A 20,920-nucleotide genomic window follows, 5' to 3' on the forward strand; every position below is an offset into this window, starting at 1 on the left:
GTTGGGTACAACGTGATACCGTTCCCTCACTGTTGGGTACAACGTGATCCCGTTCCCTCACTGTTGGGTACAACGTGATCCCGTTCCCTCACTGTTGGGTACAACGTGATCCCGTTCCCTCACTGTTGGGTACAACGTGATCCCGTTCCCTCACTGTTGGGTACAACGTGATCCCGTTCCCTCACTGTTGGGTACAACGTGATCCCGTTCCCTCACTGTTGGATACAACGTGATCCCGTTCCCTCACTGTTGGGTACAACGTGATCCCGTTCCCTCACTGTTGGGTACAACGTGATCCCGTTCCCTCACTGTTGGATACAACGTGATCCCGTTCCCTCACTGTTGGGTACAACGTGATCCCGTTCCCTCACTGTTGGGTACAACGTGATCCCGTTCCCTCACTGTTGGGTACAACGTGATCCCGTTCCCTCACTGCTGGATACAATGTGATCCCGTTCCCTCACTGTTGGGTACAACGTGATCCCGTTCCTTCACTGTTGGGTACAACGTGATCCCGTTCCCTCACTGTTGGGTACAACGTGATCCCGTTCCCTCACTGTTGGGTACAACGTGATCCCGTTCCCTCACTGTTGGATACAACGTGATCCCGCTTCTTCACCTTCAGTACCAGCTGGCCATACACTCATCCACACACCGCACAGTCGACGCGCAATTCACGTTCTGGTAACGATCATCTACGTTGCTCCCCGCACCCAGCTAATATTGTCCACACCGTGCACACAATTACATAAAATACTTTCATAACAGGTACAGGTACATTGGTATAGATAATACTTAAGTTATAAACAAACGTGCAAATTGACGTATAATTTTTCACATTCGTAGTTCAACATTTGTGTATTTCTCTCCAGAGTATAACTGCCTCTACTACCATGATTCTTGTACCTCTAATGCCCGGGGTAGGAGTCTCTAGAGCCTCCAAGGACCCGGCTAGGAGTCTCTAGGGCCTCCAAGGACCAGTCTAGCGGTCTCAATACCTTCCAAGCCCTGGGCTAGGGGTTACAGAGTGCCTCCAGGACCCGAGTTACGGTAGGGGGGGGGGATCGAGTGCCTCCATGGCCCGAGCTACGGTGGGGGGGGGGGGGGGGTTATCGAGTGCCTCCATTACCTAAGTAAGAGGCTCTAGTGACTCCAAAACCTATAGGTATGTGGGGGCTCTATAGGCCATCCACGACCTATTAAGTAGGTGGGGGGAGGGGGCTTTAGACCCTCCACGGCCAAGGTCGGGGGCTCTGGACCCTCCACGGCCAAGGTCGGGGGCTCTGGACCCTCCACGGCCAAGGTCGGGGGCTCTGGACCCTCCACGGCCAAGGTCGGGGGCTCTGGACCCTCCACGGCCAAGGTCGGGGGCTCTGGACCCTCCACGGCCAAGGTCGGGGGCTCTGGACCCTCCACGGCCAAGGTCGGGGGCTCTGGACCCTCCACGGCCAAGGTCGGGGGCTCTGGACCCTCCACGGCCAAGGTCGGGGGCTCTGGACCCTCCACGGCCAAGGTCGGGGGCTCTGGACCCTCCACGGCCAAGGTCGGGGGCTCTGGACCCTCCACGGCCAAGGTCGGGGGCTCTGGACCCTCCACGGCCAAGGTCGGGGGCTCTGGACCCTCCACGGCCAAGGTCGGGGGCTCTGGACCCTCCACGGCCAAGGTCGGGGGCTCTGGACCCTCCACGGCCAAGGTCGGGGGCTCTGGACCCTCCACGGCCAAGGTCGGGGGCTCTGGACCCTCCACGGCCAAGGTCGGGGGCTCTGGACCCTCCACGGCCAAGGTCGGGGGCTCTGGACCCTCCACGGCCAAGGTCGGGGGCTCTGGACCCTCCACGGCCAAGGTCGGGGGCTCTGGACCCTCCACGGCCAAGGTCGGGGGCTCTGGACCCTCCACGGCCAAGGTCGGGGGCTCTGGACCCTCCACGGCCAAGGTCGGGGGCTCTGGACCCTCCACGGCCAAGGTCGGGGGCTCTGGACCCTCCACGGCCAAGGTCGGGGGCTCTAAGCCCTCCACGGCCAAGGTCGGGGGCTCTAAGCCCTCCACGGCCAAGGTCGGGGGCTCTAAGCCCTCCACGGCCAAGGTCGGGGGCTCTAAGCCCTCCACGGCCAAGGTCGGGGGCTCTAAGCCCTCCACGGCCAAGGTCGGGGGCTCTAAGCCCTCCACGGCCAAGGTCGGGGGCTCTAAGCCCTCCACGGCCAAGGTCGGGGGCTCTAAGCCCTCCACGGCCAAGGTCGGGGGCTCTAAGCCCTCCACGGCCAAGGTCGGGGGCTCTAAGCCCTCCACGGCCAAGGTCGGGGGCTCTAAGCCCTCCACGGCCAAGGTCGGGGGCTCTAAGCCCTCCACGGCCAAGGTCGGGGGCTCTAAGCCCTCCACGGCCAAGGTCGGGGGCTCTAAGCCCTCCACGGCCAAGGTCGGGGGCTCTAAGCCCTCCACGGCCAAGGTCGGGGGCTCTAAGCCCTCCACGGCCAAGGTCGGGGGCTCTAAGCCCTCCACGGCCAAGGTCGGGGGCTCTAAGCCCTCCACGGCCAAGGTCGGGGGCTCTAAGCCCTCCACGGCCAAGGTCGGGGGCTCTAAGCCCTCCACGACCAAGGTCGGGGGCTCTAAGCCCTCCACGACCAAGGTCGGGGGCTCTAAGCCCTCCACGACCAAGGTCGGGGGCTCTAAGCCCTCCACGACCAAGGTCGGGGGCTCTAAGCCCTCCACGACCAAGGTCGGGGGCTCTAAGCCCTCCACGACCAAGGTCGGGGGCTCTAAGCCCTCCACGACCAAGGTCGGGGGCTCTAAGCCCTCCACGACCAAGGTCGGGGGCTCTAAGCCCTCCACGACCAAGGTCGGGGGCTCTAAGCCCTCCACGACCAAGGTCGGGGGCTCTAAGCCCTCCACGACCAAGGTCGGGGGCTCTAAGCCCTCCACGACCAAGGTCGGGGGCTCTAAGCCCTCCACGACCAAGGTCGGGGGCTCTAAGCCCTCCACGACCAAGGTCGGGGGCTCTAACCCCTCCACGACCAAGGTCGGGGGCTCTAACCCCTCCACGACCAAGGTCGGGGGCTCTAACCCCTCCACGACCAAGGTCGGGGGCTCTAAGCCCTCCACGACCAAGGTCGGGGGCTCTAAGCCCTCCACGACCAAGGTCGGGGGCTCTAAGCCCTCCACGACCAAGGTCGGGGGCTCTAAGCCCTCCACGACCAAGGTCGGGGGCTCTAAGCCCTCCACGACCAAGGTCGGGGGCTCTAAGCCCTCCACGACCAAGGTCGGGGGCTCTAAGCCCTCCACGACCAAGGTCGGGGGCTCTAAGCCCTCCACGACCAAGGTCGGGGGCTCTAAGCCCTCCACGACAAAGGTCGGGGGCTCTAAGCCCTCCACGGCTAAGGTCGGGGGCTCAAAGCTCTCCACGGCCTAGATCGGAGGTTTTAGGCCCCGGGAGCTCTGAGCCCTCCACGGCCTAGGTCGGGGACTCTAGGCCCCGGGGGCTCTATAAGGTCGGGGGCTCTAGTGTCTGCGTTCAATGAAGGACTTTGGTACTTCCCCAAAACTGCATTGTGAACTTTCCCTTGTAAAATACACACTGTTTTGTGGAACAAGAAAACTGGAACGTACCTTAGACTTAGAAGAACATTGTCCCACGAGGAGCTGTTTGGGTGCACTTACCTGTAAAGACATGAAACAATTATTCACAAGAAATGAAAAGTCTTCGTACCATTAAATCCTCAAATATAATACATTGCCTATATGAATGATCACATTTTTATCTTTATATTCATAAGCAGCTCAGGTGAAGGTGACGCTTGAGGCTCGAGGTGTTGCCTACCTTACTTGAAGGACGAGGACGCTGGGTCCCTCGTCTGGTGAGGTCAGACGAGGACGCTGGGTCCCTCGTCTGGTGAGGTCAGACGATGACGCTGGGTCTCTCGTCTGGTGAGGTCAGACGAGGACGCTTCAACCCTCGTCTCGTGAGGTCAGACGAGGACGCTGGGTCCCTCGTCTCGTGAGGTCAGACGAGGACGCTGGGTCCCTCGTCTCGTGAGGTCAGACGAGGACGCTGGGTCCCTCGTCTCGTGAGGTCAGACGAGAACGCTGGACACCTCGTCAGGTGAGGTTAACCTTACACTGGCCGCGTGTATATCCAGATAAAATATATCCAAATTGTGAGTTTCAATCTGGATATACTATGCAATATTCACGATTCTTTCAAAACGTCTTAAACAACACACTAAGACAAGAAACACTGGACGACGAATTGGAGCTGCTGACAAGCAGCTCGTAGACCTTGCCACGAGGAAAATGGTTCATATACAACGGGTATTTTCTACAAAACACCGAACACTTGCAATTCAACAAAATCACGTATAGTAATGACTCTTCCTGTCTTGATGTCTTGCTTAACATTACTGACACCCCCCAAATGGGACTTTTAGGATCTTAGTATATAAGAAACAGGTAATTAATATACAGTATACTATAAAATCTCTTCAGTCAAAACCACAATGTGCACTTTAGAATCTTCCTAAACAAAGAAAGAGAGGTTGAAGTTCCCGCGCCACTTATTACACAAGAATTGTTCAGTCATAACACAATCGTTAATCGTCATCCAGTTCCAATAATTAACTGTGGCCGAACACATGTTTATTTTGTTCTTCAATAACACTTAAGATGTTTCACACAACACACACTTCACTAAGATAGCGTTGAGCGTATGGTCTATCAACCTCTGGAGGGGTTATTAAGGTCACCACAACTGTTTACTGACCAGCCAGTAAGTATACATTACCCCTGAACACAGGACTAGAGGAAACTCGCTGTGTAGACCCCCTAGATCATGCTATACACTTCTTGTTGTATATGTATCCCAACATAGGTCCGTCACTATGTATAGCAAACGACATACTGAGGTGACTTGCGCAAGTTGAGGGTTCAGAAGGTCCGCTTCTCAAGTCTCGAACCATCCCAGTCACGAACCTGCTCGAAGCATCTTGGTGTTTCTTCACAACCCGTCCTCTTGAGTCAGTCCGTCATCATCAACAAAGACCAAATGCTCATTAATTCAGACATTTACAATTCTTATGGATGAGCAACAGTTGAACACGACTCACAATTGACGACGTGTGTACGTTTCTCGAGCAGTGGTTCGCTGACGTCCTCCGCTCGAATCGCAAGTCTGTAAATGCTTCACCCACGTACTACAAACACAAAAAATCAACAAAGTTGAACAACTAACCTAACCTACGCCTAACTTTTCACCGAATTTTATTGTATATTAATTTATATATGAGAACAAGCTTATTTTTATTACAAAGTATGTTAACAATTATGAAAGCGTATCAAGGGGAGGGGGGGGGGGGACGCTCTACCGAGCCTGGGGCCAGATTCACGAAAGCACTTACGCAAGCACTTACGAATCTGAACATCTTTCCTCAATCTTTGGCGGCTTTGTTTACAATTATTAAACAGTTAATGAGCTCCGAAGCACCAGGAGACTGTTTATAACAATAACAACAGTTGATTGGCAAGTTTTCATGCTTGTAAACTGTTTAATAAATGTAACCAAAGCCGTCAAAGATTGAGGAAAGATGTACACATTCGTAACTGCTTGCGTAAGTGCTTTCGTGAATCTGGCCCCTGGTCTGAGGACGGGCTCCTCGTGTTGCCACGTCACAAAAATGTCCTATATTGCCCAAGCCTAACCTAACCTAGCCTAGCCTATCCGACGACCCACGCATTGTTAACGTGAACTTTCATGAGCCGCTATCATTTACCGTACACTATATTTTGTCCGTTGAGGATTTTGATATCAAAATGCGATGTATTATTGGAATGGAGAGTGTGTCATCGCAGCCCGGCCGCAGAATATTGGCCAAGGGCCTCGCTGACTTGCTGTGTTCAAAGTCCACTTCTCTAAATGCTTCCCGTAGGTACGTGAGATGAAAGTAGTTCTGCATGTTTAAGTTTCAGAAGATGGCAGATGCTTTTTAATATTTGGTAAATGTAAGACCTTGCATGAGGGGCATAACAATGCACATCGCGACTATCAAATCAACAACATTACTCTGCAGCAGATTGGTGAAGGAAAGAACCTTGGAGTCAGAATCCACAAATCCCAGAAAGTTTCCCAAGTGGGAGCTGCAGCAAAACAAAAACAAACAATTCTAGGAATAGTCAAACGTATATTTTATTTTTAAAGTAAATAAGGTAGTTATTCAACTACAAATTTCTAGCGTGCTCTTATTTGGATATTTGTATCCAAGCATGGAGACCTTCAGAAAGACAATCTGCTTTTGAGAAAGTTCAACACCGGGCGACAAAAATCATTCCTGAACTGTCAGCTCGCATACCAGGATCGGTTGAGGGCCACAGGGCTAACAACAATTCAAACCAGACATGACAATGCTGATCTCATTGAAACATTTAAAGTATTGAGCAACTTGGAGGATATTAATCCAGACAACTTCTTCATAAGGTCAGATGTAATGCAAACAAGTAGCAATGGTTTCAAGCTCAACAAGTCACATTGTAGGACAGAAAACAGGAAAGCTCTCTCACCCACAGGATTATAAACACATGGAACCGCCTACCCACCGACACCTTAAATGCCAGAGCACGACTACAATGTAAGATCCATATAGATCAAATCAACAGGATAAATAGGGGCGACCTTTATTTAACAAGCCGCTGGCTTCTAGTCTTCGTCGAGGACAACTGAGAGATAGTGGTCCTCATGTATATTTGAGGGAGCCGGTCGGCCGAGCGGACAACACGCTGGACTTGTGATCCTGTGGTTCTGGGTTCGATCCCAGGCGCCGGCGAGAAACATTGGGCAGAGTTTCTTTCACCCTATGCCCCTGTTACCTAGCAGTAAATAGGTACCTGGGTGTTAGTCAACTGTCACGGACTGCTTCCTGGGGGTGGAGGCCTGGTCGAGGACCGGGCCGCGGGGACACTAAAAAGTCCCGAAATCATCTCCAGATAACCTCAAGATGGTAAAAAAAGTCTTACAATGACATGCTGAGGGCAACTGCCAGCACCTCTTTCCCAAGCCGGCGCCGGACATACGTCTTTCGATCCGAACATCAAGTCGGAAAACGGAAAATATTATTTACTTTCCTGTGGATCATGCGACAAGCGCGCCAGGCGTTGCATGAATCTGGGCCGTTGCAGAGGAATACCTAACAACATGCCATCCTTCCTAAACGATAGCAACTGTTTAGTTGAACGTGACACGGTGTGCTGTTGGACACAAAAAACTTCGCATGTTGTACTTGTAAACATTTTATAGTCCGAGCAAAAAACGCAAAATTCAAACTAAAATTCCTAGGCCTAGTATATATATATATATATATATATATATATATATATATATATATATATGTCTCATTGAATATGACCGCATATTCTGTATTTACTATCTTCTGATTTAGGGCTTCTATCCCTCTAACTATTTTCTTAGCATTAGCATCAGGGCTTAGCTGAAAGAGGAGTTCTCCAAAACTCATTTTTGTAATTTCAAGGTGAAGAAAAAAGTAAATTACTATAGAATGTATTACACTTATTTATACAATTTGCACAACGTTTCGAACCTCCATGATTCATTCTCAAGTGAAAAGAATTTAGAGAATTGGTTGATTTATACCCTCACTGGGTCAGGTGATAAGACAATAAAGGTAAAAACATGGGGGATACATAAGGGATAAATGGGGGATGAAGCACATAAGAATAAAGGTAACTGCAGAAGGCCTATTGGCCCATACGAAGCAGCTCCTATCTACATTCGAAGATTAATCAGGTGTAATTGGCCTGTTATGTTGAACAGTGTTTTCTGTGTTGGCATCGTTATGTTCTGGTCTTGTCCTTACTCTCATGGTGGGTAGAGTAAATAGTTCCGTGATTTGGGTGTTCATGGTAGGTTGTTCTAATCTTACGTGAATTGCTTCAAGAATTTGTAATCTTCTTGCATCTTGGGTTTTGTCTATTATACAGGTATTTTTGTTCATCATTTTTCTTGTTAGGGTGATGTCATGGGCTTGTCTCATGTGATTCCTAGGGGCACCGGATTGAAGATGACATGTCAAACGCCTCGTCAGCTTGGTCGACGTCATACCTATGTACTTAGATTGAAGGTTACATCCTTCGCGGGGGCAAGTGTACATGCATACAACGCTTAACTGCTGTAGAGGGTTCTCCGTCGGCTTCGGGCTGTTTTTGATAAGGAGGTCGGTAGTCTTCTTGGTTTTGTAGAATATGATCAGGTCTATGTTTTGGTTAGGAGTAATGCTTTTTACTCCTTTACGGATTATTTCTTTCATTATTCGTTCCTCTTTTATATGATCACTGTGCATGGTTGATTTGTAATATAATTTTATTGGAGGTAGTGTGGTTTATGTTCTAGGTTCAGGATTATACCATCGGTCCAAGTGTCTTCTTATAGCAGCGTTTATTTCCGCGTTGCTATATCCGTTGTTCACCAATACCTGAGTTACTCTTTCAAACTCTCTACTCACGTTGCTCCATTCAGAGCAGTGGGTAAGCGCTCGACGAATATAAGCATTGAGAACACTGGCTTTGTATCTTCGGGGGCACTCACTTCTACCGTTCAGGCATAATCCTATGTTGGTGGGCTTAGTATATACGTTGGTGCTTAAAGAGGTTCCTATTTTTGTTATTAGTACATCCAAGAATGGCAGACTGTTATTTTCACTATTTTCATGTGTAAATCGGAGTACTGACTCTCTCTCTAGATGGCTTTTTAGATCAATTAGTTCATCTGAGTCTTTTACTATGACGAATATGTCATCTACATAACGGCAATATACAGTTGATTTTTGTCTGCTACTGAAGACTCTTTCCTCGATGGTTCCCATATAAAAGTTAGCAAATAAAACTCCTAAGGGGGAGCCCATTGCTACTCCGTCTATTTGTAGATACATGTCTTCTTGTGGACTGATGAAAGGGGCTTCCTTTGTACATGCTTCGAGAAGACTCTTCAAGTGTGGCTCAGGTATGTCTAATTTGGGGGTGCTCTCGTCTCTGTATACTCTGTCCAGTATCATTTCTATGGTGGTGTCGACTGGGACGTTGGTAAATAGGGATTCGACGTCCAGGGAAGCAATGATTCCATCGGGCTGAGTAGATTTGATTAATTCTAGGAAATCTGCAGATGATTGTAGACTATACTTGCTTGTAGTAAGTATAGTCTCCAAGCAAGTATAGTCTATAAACTATAAACTATGTATGAACAATATATAAAGCGCAGTTAAAAGCTCTGTACCTCAAGATACAGTCCTTGCACCACTGCTGTTCCTTATTCTCATATCAGATATAGATAAAAATACAAGTCACAGCTTCGTGTCATCCTTTGCAGATGACACAAAAATCAGCATGAAAATTACCTCTGCTGAAGACATGGAAAAATTACAAGCAGATATCAATAAAGTTTTCGACTGACCAGCAGAAAATAACATGATGTTTAACAGCGATAAATTCCAGGTACTCAGGTACGGCATGTGGGAACCGACCTGTGAGATTTATATTTATTTAAATTATATGAATTTATATTTATGTTAATTCGTATACTTCGATAGCAATTTGTATAATGATAAGTGGACTGTATTTCTGCAATAATCTCATAATCTCACAAATCGATCCTCTACACATTAGGGGGGGGGGGGGTTATATTAATTTAATTTATATATATGCAGCCAATCAAACTACAGTATTAACTATACACATTGAAGAGGTTCCTTATCTTATAGTACAGCAGGTTAGTCCACCAGGTATAACTAGGGTGTAGACACCACATTTTCCCTCTTTGAGGTAGCTTCCATCACCCTGGTAACTGATGCACAAAGCATGCTTCCTCGTCTTGACTTGTCAAAAGGGCGCTAGCTGTAAAGCCAGAATCCTATATATGACAGGTATATCAGAGAAAATACTGTACATGGAACAATGAAGACCTGGCTTAATTACCTTTAGTTTGAGGCTACCACGTCCTCTAACGGGGTCACCCTATATAATGACATTAATGGCCATAAATGAAAGATACATGGGTTTCGGAAGAACACTTAACTTGATTTGTTGACAACGTGTTGATAATGGTACACCTTTGGTTTCCATAACACTACGTCCAAGTAAAATTAACAGGAGCCGAATTTGCTCCCGTGAGCCTCTGGTCTAATATAACAATGGCAATGTCTAACACTCCATACTACTGACGCTACTGGCCGACATTGTCCAGATATAATAGGAGCCAAATTTGCTCCACGCGTCTCGGAGGTGACAATAACAATGGCTGCCCTCCTTCCCCACTCCTGACGCCTGGCTTACATTGTCCAAATGACAGAAAGTGATAGAAGGGTCACATTTACTCTACTTTAATATTGATAATTAAGTTAATTTATATGATATGTTTTTATGATGGTAAAGTCCAAAGACTAATGTATTTAAGAATAATTCCTACCATAATAGGTGGTGAATTATAATAGTATGTGGTAATGATATCCCGTTTTCTATAGACGGTAAATTCCACTACAAGCTACATTTTCTATGGGTTAACTTGTGTATACAATGGCAGCAATATTATCTGCCTGTATGTAATATTAAATGGTGTCGGATTTTCCGACATATTTCCCCAGGGGCTGCTCACGGGTCGAAGTCCTATTTAGAACAGATGAACACCGATACTCCTCCTTCGAATTATTAGATTAATTTGATGTTAGTAGTTAGTAATCACACATTTGTGTGTCTGTTCGTACAGGACGGATGTCCCGTACTAGAGTTGCAGGGGTTAGAAGTCTAATGCGATTTCATTTCCCTGTTAACTCTTGAAAGGCTAATATTCAAGCCTAATTACATATTACTTAACCCAGAAGACTGAATGTGATCAAGTACTACAGTCAAGTATGATTCAGGGACTGCAGTGAGATCAGTGACATTAGATATAACTTGAAGTTTGTTCAGGTGACTAGTCACTGATATATAAACACTGAGGCCCGTGGAATACACCTTGATTAAATAATAAATGTATCAAATCAGTCATCAGATTTATTGGGGTTTAATTTAGTTAATTGATTCAGAAGACTGAATAGCTCATCATTAAAGTAGAGTATGGTTCTGAGACTGCAGTGGGTTCAGTGACATTGGTCGCAGTGACTTGAAGTTGGTTTAGGCTACTGTTCACTGATTTGCCACTGAGGCCTCATGTACTCATCTTCAGCTTTATATGATGATACTAACATCAACCTCTGTTGGTATAGTCAGCTGTAATCTCCTTAGTATAATGCTACTGGAGAAATATAATCAGCTGACAAATTTAGATTTCTATTGGTATTGTTTATCTGCAGGCATAGGTCTCCTCAGGCTTGATACTGGGCCTGAGAGTAATTTACCTCCTGCAGAGTTTAACATGGTTATACCCTGATATTTAGTTGGGCTACCGATGAATCGATGACAATAGTATGTCCCTACAAGGAGACCGAAGTCAGTGAGGTGATCAGACTTAATATTATCTGCCAATTTTATTCCTCTATTTCTCAGGAATTTGGCTGTTGCTCTCAGACCTTGAACTTGTAGGTTTACTGGTATTTTGTCCACCACAATGGCTTGTACTCGACAGACGTACCTGCCTAAACGTACTGATGGTTGTACCACCTGGTAGACTTGAGGTCCTGCATCTGTTATAAACCCTGAGATGTTGAATGTCATCTGGGCTACAGGCTTTAATTGTAATTCATCTGCCAACTTTTTAGTGATAAATGTTCTCTGGGATCCTTGGTCAAACAACCCACGGGTATGGACCTTGGCCCTCTTATTCAGGACGGTAATTTGGGCAGTAGGCAAAGTCGTATTACCTTTAGACTTTGCCGATTGGACACTCTTTGTTGGTTGCACCTTGCAGTACTGTACTGAGGTGGGAATGCTATCTTCCACCTTGGGGTTTGGAGACGTTGTTTTGGTGTCTCTGCACAATGCTGCATGGTGCTGACCTTTGTTACACCTATTACAGGTGTGTAATTGGGTATCACAGTCGTTGATGTTATGTTTCCTGAGGCACCTCGTGCAATGTTGCAAATCTTTGAGTCGCTCAACACGGGCGTCACTATCAGGAAAATTAGAGCAGTGGTACATTGAATGTTTCTCATTGCAGAACAAACATGTTCCATAGCTTCCAGTACCCTTTGGTGTCACGCTCTTGGGTGACACAGTAACTATAGGCTTGGAGGGTCCCACTGCATATACGCCCACACTGCTACTGTTCCACTTTGGTGTTGAATTATATTGTCTAGATTGATTTGGAGTACCTTTGGTACTCTGTGGTTTACTATTATTGGTTTCTGAGGGTTTACTTGGTGGTTTTAATTTGTCATGTGTTCGTAATTGATGAACTACTGACTTTAAACCTTCAGATATTTCATTCATGGATAAGATGCTTTTATTGTAATGAGCACTCATTTGTCTCAATATGTCCCTAGGTATTTTCTCCTGTACAATTATTTTCAAGACCCACTCAGCCCCGTTTGTATCTGCTGTCAGGCTGAGGGCATTGATCAATGATTCTACCTCCAGCTTGAAGACTTGGAGTGAATCAGCTGAAGCCTCCGGTGGGGGTAAATGCAAAAGCTCATTAACTAAATGTGATGTTCTTACTTCTGGATCAGCATAATTATCCTTGAGGAGTTTTACTGCCAGATCATAGCCGTCATTAGTTAATCTCAGATGGGATACTACTGTTTTAGCCTCACCTGATAATTGGCCTTGCAAATAAGAGAATTTACTACTCTTTGGTAAAGATTGTTTTGAGTCTACAAGGTCAACGAATTTGTTCCAAAATTCGTCCCAATCTTCCTCATCTTTTCCTGAGAAAGTGGGTAAATTAATTGGAGGGAGTCGAGCTTCTGCTTGACTCGTATTAGATGCAACTGTTGTTGTTGTTGCTGTTGCCTTGTTCTGGGCAATTAATTTGACATAAGGCTGTAACGTGGCCTGAGTGTGATCTTCATAATTCGCAAGATCAACCATAATGTCGTCTATTTCTGTTTCTGATAAATTGGTGTTGGCAAGTTCAGCCACATATGTTGCTATTTGACATTTGATTTGCTCAAATTTACCTGCAGCTGCTTGATAATAGCTTTCCAGGTCAGCATAATCAACTTGAGATTGTTGTGACAAATCTTCACATTTCTTGATCTGTCTTGTAAAGTGGCCTTTAAGACCTGCAAGGGTTCTTTTCATTCTCCCTGCATTATCCATCCTGGCTAGTTGGTGAAGCCTTGTGGGGCTTGTACTTGGGCTGCTCATAATACTGAACAAGCTCTAATGGTAGCCTAGGGTAAAATGCACTCACTAGGCAATAATCCTACCTCTACTAGAGGTTAGCACTTAAAATTAATACACATTATATATATACAATCATACACACTAATGATTTGAGTGATAAACCAGTGTCACTGGAAGTACCTTTAGGTTAGCTCTTCTATATCACCCTAGGATGGAATTGACACTAATTAATCACTCAAAGGTGTAATGATAATAAGTAAATTATTATATATACAACTCAATTCGAGTTGATAAAAATTACACCCAAAATAGGGTCTGGACCATTCATTAATGGTGTTAGGTTGATCAATATAGTACAACTGACTATGGTAATAATGGGACTAGGATGAGCAATAATAGTTCAACTAGTCATATCCTACCCTGTTGTGGGTTGGCAATTAGTAAATATTATACTGTGATCACTAGTGCAATATATATTAAATAATTCTCTATTTTGGAGAAATAATATATACAATTATTGATAATAGCCTCTTAATTAGCCTCTATGAAACTTCTAATATTATCAAGAAGTATTAAATATTATTAGTGACCTCGCGAAATAAAGTCCACAAAATACGTAGATAATCTCTCGCGAAATTTAACACCACGAAATCCGTGAACAATTTCGCGACACCACAGCCACTACTTTGGCTGGCTTCTATATTAGCGCTGTCATTTCACAGAATAACACGCCACCAAATCTGTGGGTGTGCATGAAACCGCTGACTAAGGCTGATCTGAACTGAGCGGGGCTCGTGAACTCTCACGAGGTAACGCCGCTGTCTTTAACTGGCTGGCCTTTGTTTAAATCACACTGCACTAGTATATTTAATGAATCCACTGGTTAACTGGTTCATCCGGTACTAAGATGACCAAATGTGGGTTCAAAGGACTGAATATTCCGGTTCTGAAGGTCCAAATAATTCGGTTTCGAAGGACCAAATAATGTGGGAACCGACCTGTGAAATTTATATTTATTTAAATTATATGAATTTATATTTACGTTAATTCGTATACTTCGATAGCAATTTGTATAATGATAAGTGGACTGTATTTCTGCAATAATCTCATAATCTCACAAATCGATCCTCTACACATTAGGGGGGGGGGGTTTATATTAATTTAATTTATATATATGCAGCCAATCAAACTACAGTATTAACTATACACATTGAAGAGGTTCCTTATCTTATAGTACAGCAGGTTAGTCCACCAGGTATAACTAGGGTGTAGACACCACATTTTCCCTCTTTGAGGTAGCTTCCATCACCCTGGTAACTGATGCACAAAGCATGCTTCCTCGTCTTGACTTGTCAAAAGGGCGCTAGCTGTAAAGCCAGAATCCTATATATGACAGGTATATCAGAGAAAATACTGTACATGGAACAATGAAGACCTGGCTTAATTACCTTTAGTTTGAGGCTACCACGTCCTCTAACGGGGTCACCCTATATAATGACATTAATGGCCATAAATGAAAGATACATGGGTTTCGGAAGAACACTTAACTTGATTTGTTGACAACGTGTTGATAATGGTACACCTTTGGTTTCCATAACACTACGTCCAAGTAAAATTAACAGGAGCCGAATTTGCTCCCGTGAGCCTCTGGTCTAATATAACAATGGCAATGTCTAACACTCCATACTACTGACGCTACTGGCCGACATTGTCCAGATATAATAGGAGCCAAATTTGCTCCACGCGTCTCGGAGGTGACAATAACAATGGCTGCCCTCCTTCCCCACTCCTGATGCCTGGCTTACATTGTCCAAATGACAGAAAGTGATAGAAGGGTCACATTTACTCTACTTTAATATTGATAATTAAGTTAATTTATATGATATGTTTTTATGATGGTAAAGTCCAAAGACTAATGTATTTAAGAATAATTCCCACCATAATAGGTGGTGAATTATAATAGTATGTGGTAATGATATCCCGTTTTCTATAGACGGTAAATTCCACTACAAGCTACATTTTCTATGGGTTAACTTGTGTATACAATGGCAGCAATATTATCTGCCTGTATGTAATATTAAATGGTGTCGGATTTTCCGACATATTTCCCCAGGGGCTGCTCACGGGTCGAAGTCCTATTTAGAACAGATGAACACCGATACTCCTCCTTCGAATTATTAGATTAATTTGATGTTAGTAGTTAGTAATCACACATTTGTGTGTCTGTTCGTACAGGACGGATGTCCCGTACTAGAGTTGCAGGGGTTAGAAGTCTAATGCGATTTCATTTCCCTGTTAACTCTTGAAAGGCTAATATTCAAGCCTAATTACATATTACTTAACCCAGAAGACTGAATGTGATCAAGTACTACAGTCAAGTATGATTCAGGGACTGCAGTGAGATCAGTGACATTAGATATAACTTGAAGTTTGTTCAGGTGACTAGTCACTGATATATAAACACTGAGGCCCGTGGAATACACCTTGATTAAATAATAAATGTATCAAATCAGTCATCAGATTTATTGGGGTTTAATTTAGTTAATTGATTCAGAAGACTGAATAGCTCATCATTAAAGTAGAGTATGGTTCTGAGACTGCAGTGGGTTCAGTGACATTGGTCGCAGTGACTTGAAGTTGGTTTAGGCTACTGTTCACTGATTTGCCACTGAGGCCTCATGTACTCATCTTCAGCTTTATATGATGATACTAACATCAACCTCTGTTGGTATAGTCAGCTGTAATCTCCTTAGTATAATGCTACTGGAGAAATATAATCAGCTGACAAATTTAGATTTCTATTGGTATTGTTTATCTGCAGGCATAGGTCTCCTCAGGCTTGATACTGGGCCTGAGAGTAATTTACCTCCTGCAGAGTTTAACATGGTTATACCCTGATATTTAGTTGGGCTACCGATGAATCGATGACAATAGTATGTCCCTACAAGGAGACCGAAGTCAGTGAGGTGATCAGACTTAATATTATCTGCCAATTTTATTCCTCTATTTCTCAGGAATTTGGCTGTTGCTCTCAGACCTTGAACTTGTAGGTCTACTGGTATTTTGTCCACCACAATGGCTTGTACTCGACAGACGTACCTGCCTAAACGTACTGATGGTTGTACCACCTGGTAGACTTGAGGTCCTGCATCTGTTATAAACCCTGAGATGTTGAATGTCATCTGGGCTACAGGCTTTAATTGTAATTCATCTGCCAACTTTTTAGTGATAAATGTTCTCTGGGATCCTTGGTCAAACAACCCACGGGTATGGACCTTGGCCCTCTTATTCAGGACGGTAATTTGGGCAGTAGGCAAAGTCGTATTACCTTTAGACTTTGCCGATTGGACACTCTTTGTTGGTTGCACCTTGCAGTACTGTACTGAGGTGGGAATGCTATCTTCCACCTTGGGGTTTGGAGACGTTGTTTTGGTGTCTCTGCACAATGCTGCATGGTGCTGACCTTTGTTACACCTATTACAGGTGTGTAATTGGGTATCACAGTCGTTGATGTTATGTTTCCTGAGGCACCTCGTGCAATGTTGCAAATCTTTGAGTCGCTCAACACGGGCGTCACTATCAGGAAAATTAGAGCAGTGGTACATTGAATGTTTCTCATTGCAGAACAAACATGTTCCATAGCTTCCAGTACCCTTTGGTGTCACGCTCTTGGGTGACACAGTAACTATAGGCTTGGAGGGTCCCACTGCATATACGCCCACACTGCTACTGTTCCACTTTGGTGTTGAATTATATTGTCTAGATTGATTTGGAGTACCTTTGGTACTCTGTGGTTTACTATTATTGGTTTCTGAGGGTTTACTTGGTGGTTTTAATTTGTCATGTGTTCGTAATTGATGAACTACTGACTTTAAACCTTCAGATATTTCATTCATGGATAAGATGCTTTTATTGTAATGAGCACTCATTTGTCTCAATATGTCCCTAGGTATTTTCTCCTGTACAATTATTTTCAAGACCCACTCAGCCCCGTTTGTATCTGCTGTCAGGCTGAGGGCATTGATCAATGATTCTACCTCCAGCTTGAAGACTTGGAGTGAATCAGCTGAAGCCTCCGGTGGGGGTAAATGCAACAGCTCATTAACTAAATGTGATGTTCTTACTTCTGGATCAGCATAATTATCCTTGAGGAGTTTTACTGCCAGATCATAGCCGTCATTAGTTAATCTCAGATGGGATACTACTGTTTTAGCCTCACCTGATAATTGGCCTTGCAAATAAGAGAATTTACTACTCTTTGGTAAAGATTGTTTTGAGTCTACAAGGTCAACGAATTTGTTCCAAAATTCGTCCCAATCTTCCTCATCTTTTCCTGAGAAAGTGGGTAAATTAATTGGAGGGAGTCGAGCTTCTGCTTGACTCGTATTAGATGCAACTGTTGTTGTTGTTGCTGTTGCCTTGTTCTGGGCAATTAATTTGACATAAGGCTGTAACGTGGCCTGAGTGTGATCTTCATAATTCGCAAGATCAACCATAATGTCGTCTATTTCTGTTTCTGATAAATTGGTGTTGGCAAGTTCAGCCACATATGTTGCTATTTGACATTTGATTTGCTCAAATTTACCTGCAGCTGCTTGATAATAGCTTTCCAGGTCAGCATAATCAACTTGAGATTGTTGTGACAAATCTTCACATTTCTTGATCTGTCTTGTAAAGTGGCCTTTAAGACCTGCAAGGGTTCTTTTCATTCTCCCTGCATTATCCATCCTGGCTAGTTGGTGAAGCCTTGTGGGGCTTGTACTTGGGCTGCTCATAATACTGAACAAGCTCTAATGGTAGCCTAGGGTAAAATGCACTCACTAGGCAATAATCCTACCTCTACTAGAGGTTAGCACTTAAAATTAATACACATTATATATATACAATCATACACACTAATGATTTGAGTGATAAACCAGTGTCACTGGAAGTACCTTTAGGTTAGCTCTTCTATATCACCCTAGGATGGAATTGACACTAATTAATCACTCAAAGGTGTAATGATAATAAGTAAATTATTATATATACAACTCAATTCGAGTTGATAAAAATTACACCCAAAATAGGGTCTGGACCATTCATTAATGGTGTTAGGTTGATCAATATAGTACAACTGACTATGGTAATAATGGGACTAGGATGAGCAATAATAGTTCAACTAGTCATATCCTACCCTGTTGTGGGTTGGCAATTAGTAAATATTATACTGTGATCACTAGTGCAATATATATTAAATAATTCTCTATTTTGGAGAAATAATATATACAATTATTGATAATAGCCTCTTAATTAGCCTCTATGAAACTTCTAATATTATCAAGAAGTATTAAATATTATTAGTGACCTCGCGAAATAAAGTCCACAAAATACGTAGATAATCTCTCGCGAAATTTAACACCACGAAATCCGTGAACAATTTCGCGACACCACAGCCACTACTTTGGCTGGCTTCTATATTAGCGCTGTCATTTCACAGAATAACACGCCACCAAATCTGTGGGTGTGCATGAAACCGCTGACTAAGGCTGATCTGAACTGAGCGGGGCTCGTGAACTCTCACGAGGTAACGCCGCTGTCTTTAACTGGCTGGCCTTTGTTTAAATCACACTGCACTAGTATATTTAATGAATCCACTGGTTAACTGGTTCATCCGGTACTAAGATGACCAAATGTGGGTTCAAAGGACTGAATATTCCGGTTCTGAAGGTCCAAATAATTCGGTTTCGAAGGACCAAATAATGTGGGAACCGACCTGTGAAATTTATATTTATTTAAATTATATGAATTTATATTTACGTTAATTCGTATACTTCGATAGCAATTTGTATAATGATAAGTGGACTGTATTTCTGCAATAATCTCATAATCTCACAAATCGATCCTCTACACATTAGGGGGGGGGGGTTTATATTAATTTAATTTATATATATGCAGCCAATCAAACTACAGTATTAACTATACACATTGAAGAGGTTCCTTATCTTATAGTACAGCAGGTTAGTCCACCAGGTATAACTAGGGTGTAGACACCACATTTTCCCTCTTTGAGGTAGCTTCCATCACCCTGGTAACTGATGCACAAAGCATGCTTCCTCGTCTTGACTTGTCAAAAGGGCGCTAGCTGTAAAGCCAGAATCCTATATATGACAGGTATATCAGAGAAAATACTGTACATGGAACAATGAAGACCTGGCTTAATTACCTTTAGTTTGAGGCTACCACGTCCTCTAACGGGGTCACCCTATATAATGACATTAATGGCCATAAATGAAAGATACATGGGTTTCGGAAGAACACTTAACTTGATTTGTTGACAGCGTGTTGATAATGGTACACCTTTGGTTTCCATAACACTACGTCCAAGCAAAATTAACAGGAGCCGAATTTGCTCCCGTGAGCCTCTGGTCTAATATAACAATGGCAATGTCTAACACTCCATACTACTGACGCTACTGGCCGACATTGTCCAGATATAATAGGAGCCAAACTTGCTCCACGCGTCTCGGAGGTGACAATAACAATGGCTGCCCTCCTTCCCCACTCCTGACGCCTGGCTTACATTGTCCAGATGACAGAAAGTGATAGAAGGGTCACATTTACTCTACTTTAATATTGATAATTAAGTTAATTTATATGATATGTTTTTATGATGGTAAAGTCCAAAGACTAATGTATTTAAGAATAATTCCCACCATAATAGGTGGTGAATTATAATAGTATGTGGTAATGATATCCCGTTTTCTATAGACGGTAAATTCCACTACAAGCTATATTTTCTATGGGTTAACTTGTGTATACAATGGCAGCAATATTATCTGCCTGTATGTAATATTAAATGGTGTCGGATTTTCCGACACGGCAAAAATGAGGATCTGAAACATAATACAGGGTACAAAACAGAATCGAACCTGCCTATAATAGGTAAACAGCATGTCAAGGATTTGGGAATAATGATGTCCGACGATCTTACGTTTAGGGAACATAACCAAGCAAGTATTGCGTCAGCCAGAAAAATGATAGGATGGATTACGAGAACCTTCAAGTCCAGAGATACCATTACAATGGTTGTACTCTTCAAATCACTTGTGTTGTCCCATCTTGAGTACTGCTCAGTACTCACTTCCCCCTTCAGAGCAGGAGAGATTGCTGAAATAGAGGGAATACAGAGAACATATATGGCACGCATGGACGAGATACAGCACCTAAATTATTGGGATCGTCTCAAAGCTCTCCAAATGTACTCACTAGAAAGGAGACGAGAGAGAAAGCAAATAATATACACATGGAAAATACTGGAGGGACAGGTCCCAAATCTGCACAGTAAAATAACAACGTACTGGAGTGAACGATATGGAAGAAAATGCAGAATAGAACCAGTGAAGAGCAGAGGTGCCATAGGCACAATCAGAGAACACTGTATAAACATCAGAGGTCCACGGTTGTTCAACGTCCTCCCAGCGACTATAAGAAATATTGCCGGAACAACCGTGGACATCTTCAAGAGAAAACTACATTGTTTTCTAAAAGACGTTCTGGACCAACCGGGCTGTGGTGGGTATGTGGGCCTGCGGGCCGCTCCAAGCAACAGCCTGGTGGATCAATCTCTCACAAGTCAAGTCTGGCCTCGGGCCGGGCTTGGGGAGTAGAACTCCCA

Source organism: Procambarus clarkii, chromosome 2, assembly GCF_040958095.1.
Source record: "Procambarus clarkii isolate CNS0578487 chromosome 2, FALCON_Pclarkii_2.0, whole genome shotgun sequence".
In the NCBI taxonomy this organism is placed as follows: Eukaryota; Metazoa; Arthropoda; class Malacostraca; order Decapoda; family Cambaridae; genus Procambarus; species Procambarus clarkii.